Source organism: Triticum urartu, chromosome 5 (assembly GCF_003073215.2).
Source record: "Triticum urartu cultivar G1812 chromosome 5, Tu2.1, whole genome shotgun sequence".
NCBI lineage: Eukaryota > Viridiplantae > Streptophyta > Magnoliopsida > Poales > Poaceae > Triticum > Triticum urartu.
Window position 1 is genome coordinate 69348150 of NC_053026.1, and position 6368 is coordinate 69354517.

Sequence of the window (6368 nt, forward strand, 5' to 3'; positions counted from 1 at the left end):
TCACTACCTTTAGGTACTGTAATGAACTCATTCTTTATTTATATTGGTGTTAAACCTACCGTATTCCAACTTCTCTATGGTTCCTACCCCCCGATACTAGCATTAGATTCATCGAAATAAGCAAACAACACACGCAAAACAGAATCTGTTAAAAATAGAACAATCTGTAGTAATCTGGAAGTTTGGTAAACTTATGTAACTCCTAAAATTATGAAATAAATTTGAAAATTTGAAAAATTTGTACAGAACTAATGTGCAAAAAGTTTCAGATCCATTTGACTTTCCAGTAAGAAATGTAAAATCACGCGCTACAGCCAAAATTTCTGTTTTTGTTCTGCACATAGTAAACAAGCAATCTAATCATCCTAAAACCAAAGCTTGGCACATTATTTTTATAATACATTGAATATATACAAGGGGATAATTATTTACAGAGAAACTTCCATGAAAAATTCTACATTGTTTCCATGAGCATGAACACAAGTGCTCAAGGTCGACCCTCACTACTTCAATGCATAACTTTCCAATCACTTCTCTTTTTGAAAAACTTTTTAGGCATGGGAGGCAAGTAAATTTTTTTGTATTTTCATTATAATTTTTTTGTATGTTTCACCCACAACTTAACAGAAACAAAAAGGAAAAACAAAATCTACTTAGTGAAGAAAGCAAACAAGCGCACACGAGAATATCAACCCCACGCTATTGCTCCCCGACAACGGCGCCAGAAAAGAGCTTGATAATCCCCAAGTGCAAGGAATCATCATAGCAATTTCCAAACGTGGAACTGATAAGTATGGAGTTTCGAACCCACAAGGAGCTAAAGGTAAGATCAATATTCTCTCAAGCCCTATCTGCCACTGATACGACTCTATGTACACTGAACGTTTGCTTCCAACTAGCAATGAGAAATAAAACTATGTTGTGGGTATGAAGAGGATAACTTTGTATGATATCGGAGAGCTAAAATATAAAAGTAGGTGCTGTTATCATAAATTTAGAATATATTACTAAATATTATAAATAGCGAGTGTGGAATAATGGTGGATCGGTGTGCGGAATTGTCCCAGGCAAATATTAACAAGACCGGTAGTCGTCATTGCAATTTCATATGAGGGAGAGGCATAAGCTAACATACTTTCTCTACTTGGATCATATGCACTTATGATTTGAACTCTAGCAAGCATCCGCAACTACTAAAGATAATTAAGGTAAAACCCAACCATAGCATTAAAGCATCACTACAAAAAAATACACTTCCGTGATGATACGTGTTTGTCACAGTAGGTCGCTTTTTTGTCATGCATGTACATCCATGACAAATTTATGACAGAATCAAGATAGTCATACCTGTGCTGTCGTAGAAGTGTTCCATGACATTACCAAAATTATCATCACGAAAGTGTCCACTTCCATGACGATAAATCGCGCGTCACAGAAGTGCTTTCGTCAAGGGTGACCGACACGTGGCATCCACCGTAACGGAACACCGTTAAGCTATCGGGTCGGGTTTTGGATCCGATAACCCGTTAACAGCCCTGACCAATGGGAAATTTCCACGTGTAAAATTCTTATTGGCCGGACGAAACACGTGTCAGCTCGTCAGTGGGTTAGATAGGCGCCTATGATATGTCAACACGTGGCAGGGCCCAACAGTGGCCCATTCCGGTGAAAAAGGCCGGCCCAGTAAAAATTAGCAGGCCGGCCCATATAAGGCCTACTTGTGTCAGGTCCATTTAAGCCCACGGCCCATATGAGATGTGCCAATTCGGCCCGTTAAAGATTTGACACCATTGCAGCCCATCGTCAGTTCGAGCCCGTTAACAGCCCGCTATATACTTGGGCTCAATATCGGCCCGATGAGATTTCGGCCTGTTAATGGCCCATTTAATGGATGGGCCAATTTTCAGGATGTACATCTTTTGGCCTTTTAGCGACCCATTTAAATGTTGGGCTAATTTCCGGCCCGGTGTGTCTTTCAGCCTGTTCACGGCCCATACATCTGATGGGCCATTTGTAGTCGGACCTGAGTTTCGGCCTTTTAGTGGCCCATTTAAGTGTTGGGCCAATTTATGGCCCGGTGTCACTTTCAGCCTGTTGACGGCCCATAAATCAGTTGGGCCAATTGTAGTTGGACCCGAGTTTTGGCCTTTTAGCGACCCATTTAAGTGTTGGGCCAATTCCCGGCCCTGTGTGCCTTTTGGCCTATTAATGGACCATAAATGAGTTGGGCCATTTGTAGTCGGACCTTAGTTTTGCCCTCTTAACGGCCCATGCCCTTCATGGTCCAATACCAGCCCGGATTCTCTTTCGGCCTGCTAAAGGCCCACAACACAGTTGGGCCGTTTACAATACGACCTGACTTTCGGCCTCTTAGCGGCCCATGCTCTTCATGGTCCAATACAAGCCCACTGTCTCTTTCGGCCTGCTAAAGGCCTACAATATAGTTGGGCCATATGTAGCCCAAACTTAGTAATGGCCTGTTAACGGCCCATGAAATAAATTGGGGCCACCTGTTGCCCGCTTCGATGTCGGCCTGTTAACGACCCGGGAGGTAAGAGGGCCGACCATTAACTTTCGGCCTAGTAACAGCCCATTAACTCAATGGGCCCACTAAAGTTCGTTCATGTCTTTAGGCCGAATTAGATAATTTGAGCCCATTACGACGAGCAAAGGTACGACATACAGGGAATAACGTTGCACATCCAGAATATATTATAGGAAATTACATCCACTTGGCAATCAAAGATTGATGCCAGTGCAAATAAATGAGCAGAACCTAACCATCTACAACGACACAATCTGCAACCTCAGCACAGATGACGCCCATAAGCATGTGGGCAAGTTCTTGCTGCTTTGCCACACTATCTCTGAAAACATTGATCAGTTGTTGTGTCGCACGACTCTGCACCTCTGATTCATCCACCATTTCCATCATTGCTTCAACCATTAATTGGTTCACAAACATACATTTATTCCGTTGCATTCGAGACAGAGGATACTGAACAGATTCAGATGGCGATTTTGGCAAGCTTGTATTATTGATAGTGGAGAGTGTCTTGACCACTGCGTCATAACGTAAATTAGGACGGGAACCAAACAGATTAATCATGAGTTATTGCCATATTACCTGGCCTAGATTTACTGGAAAGAAACAATGGGGTTGCCTTGTTGTTTTCAGAGTTTGTCTTCTTATCTTCAGCAGCCTACACAAAATTAACACACTAGCATTGCTATCATTGGCCAAGTCAGATAATAGGAAAGCAACATTGACACAACGAATGTTTGGGCAACTAGCCTACACCAAATTAACACAATATGGCACAGCTATCATCAACCAAGTAAGGTAATACAAAAGCAACATTGACACAATGAATGAATGGGCAACCAGAGAAGCACTACAATTCAGTAATGTGCATGATATGAGATAGCACATTCATGCGGCTTAGTATGCAAAACTACCAGGAAGTTTTCCTTACAAAAATCAACATTGGCGCCTTTAACATTTTGCTACAACTAATTTTAGATCAGATAAAGGTTAGATTCACGCCGATTAACAAAATACATGCTGATGTAAAAATATAGTGATATACAACAGGTACTTATATCAGCACTGGAGCACAGAGAATTCCCGCAAGATATTTTCCTCGAATACGATCCCAATGGAGGAAGTCTTGTATCGTTTAACATTATTTTCGAAAAGAGAGACGGGTAAGAAACATGTAGAAAATATGATCAGAATGCTATAAAATTTCATGATGCGAGGATACGCACACACTTCATAGAATGGAGTTGACATTCTTTTGCTGGACTGGAGCGGACTAGTTCTTTGGCCACTGTAATCTGCTTATTATCAGTGGGAGTTGGATTTCTCTGTGCTGGAGCAGTATCTATGAAAAATGGAGTTGGTTTATTATCTCCTGGCGTTTGGATCTTTTGCAAAGACCTGGTTTGTAACCCTTCAGATTCTAACATAGCCGTCTTCCCCTTGCATGCCTTATATAGAAGAATGGTGATTCAGTTATAAAACATGCTACAGTAGAGATGGAATAGGTACTGAAGAATAGAAAGGCATGACATATTGACATGTATTCACTCTATTCGGAAATAAATGGATGGGTCTAGGCGTATTTCAGTTCTAGATACACCCAGTTTTATCCATTTCTGCGACATTTAATCCGAACGGAGGGAGTATGATGTAAGAGCTAGGGATACAACAGGACAACATAGTAAAAAAACACTAAAAAACCCACTGCAGAACCAAAGTATTCGAACCCACTGATATGAGATAGTACACTCATGCAGCTCAGGATGGAAAACTACCAGGCAGTTTTCCTTGCAGAAATCAACATTGTGGCCTTTAATCATACATTTTGCTACAATTAAATTTAGATCAGATAAAGGTTGGATTCACGCCGATTAACAAAATACATGCTGATGTAAAAATATAGTGATATACAACAGGTACTTACATCTACATTGGAGCACAGAGAATTCCTGCAAGAATCTTTCCTCATAAATGATACCATTGCAGAAAATCTTCTATCTGTTAAGCTTATTTTCTAAAAGAGAGATGGGTAAGAAACATGTAGAAAATATGATCAGCATGCTATAAAATTTCATGATGCAAGGATATGCACACGATTCTTAGAATTGAGTTGACATATTTTTGCTGGACTGGAGCGGACTAGTTATTTGGCCACTGGAATCTGCTTATTATCAGTAGGAGTTGCGTTTCTCTGTGCTGGAGTAGTATCTATAAAAACTGGAGTTGGTTTATTATCTCCTAGCGTTTGGATCTTTTGCAAAGGCCTTGTTTGTAACCCTTCAGATTCTAACATAGTCGTCTTCCCCTTGCATGCCTTGTATAGAAGAATGGTGCTTTAATTATAAAACATGCAGCAGCAGAGAGATGGATTAGGTACTAAAGAATAGAAAGGCATGACATATTGACATGTATTCCCCCCATCCGGAAAAAAATGGATGGGTCTAGGCGTATTTCGGTTCTAGATACATCCTTTTTTTATCCATTTCGGCAACATGTAATCCGGACGGAGGGAGTATGGTGTAAGAGCTAGGGATACGATAGGACAACACAACAAAAAAAACACTAGTTGAATGTAAAACTATATGCTAGCGCAATGTAAAACTAGAAGGCATGACATATTTACATGCATGATCAGCATGCTAAGCACATGGCATTGCAAGAGAGTAGATACACTCCAGGACATTATATGCATGTTGTACCCATATCACAGGCCAAGTTAGAGCAAGGACCTTGTGGGGTGAAGAGGATTCATCATCTTTCTGCAAGTCTTCCGAAGAACTGCCTTTACATGTTCCATCATATTGGGTATCATTGACATCAAGTTTATTGGCCTTTACATTGCTCCGTGAGGTTCTTGTGGATATATCAGTGTGTGCAATTATATCTGACATGCATGGAAGACGACTATTAGTTAGATTTATGTAATGAGTGCCTGTAGGAGATGACATAAATAGTAGGACTGGGGTTAACTAGCAGCAACAGGTCTCATAAACTAAAGGGAGAACACAGATGAAAGCTACAAAGTATGTACCGTTTGTACTCGAGATTAACTAGATGGCACACAAAAGTATTAAAGAACAACATAGGAAATACTAGAAGTGGTATAATACTATAATCACCAGCCCGTGGGATAGCATTGGCTGATGGATGATAACTATGGAACAGTGTTACCTAAAGAACAAGTATCTTAGCTGAACTATGGAACAGCGTTAACTCCTGAACAAGACCCGTAAGAGATCAGCATGAATATACAGTGAAATATGATGATCTATTTTCCATGCTTACATGAATAACAAAGCCATAAATGTTGCACACAAGTAAGATGAGGGTACAACCTATTGGTCTGCCATCCATAGGAGTGAGCATCATGTGCTGACTTGTCGATGGCCCTGTAGTTGTTGTGGCTGTGCATGTCGGGCACGCGCATTCGATGCAGGGAACTGTTGAGTGGGGACTATAGCTCCCTTCTGGTGTATGCTTCCCTTGTTGGAGCAGCTGCGGTGAGTCGGAAGACGGAGTGTCTGAAGATGCAGATAACGCATAATGTTAAGAACGACATATCTCTTTGATCTGAAGAAATACACTAAGAGATCAACAGCAAGGTATGAGAGTGGTCACACGTCTGTTGACTGAAGACTAAATTGGGGTCACACGATTTTATTTTATTTTGGTACCGTCCGATCTACGTCGGATGGCTAGCCGTCTTGTGCCTCCCGGCTGACACTGTTTAGAATCTTCCCCGAAGAGCCAGCGACCAACGGCAGAGCAGCCTGCCTCCGCCGTCCGTGGCCCCGGCCAAAACCCCGCTCCCCGCCCCATCGCA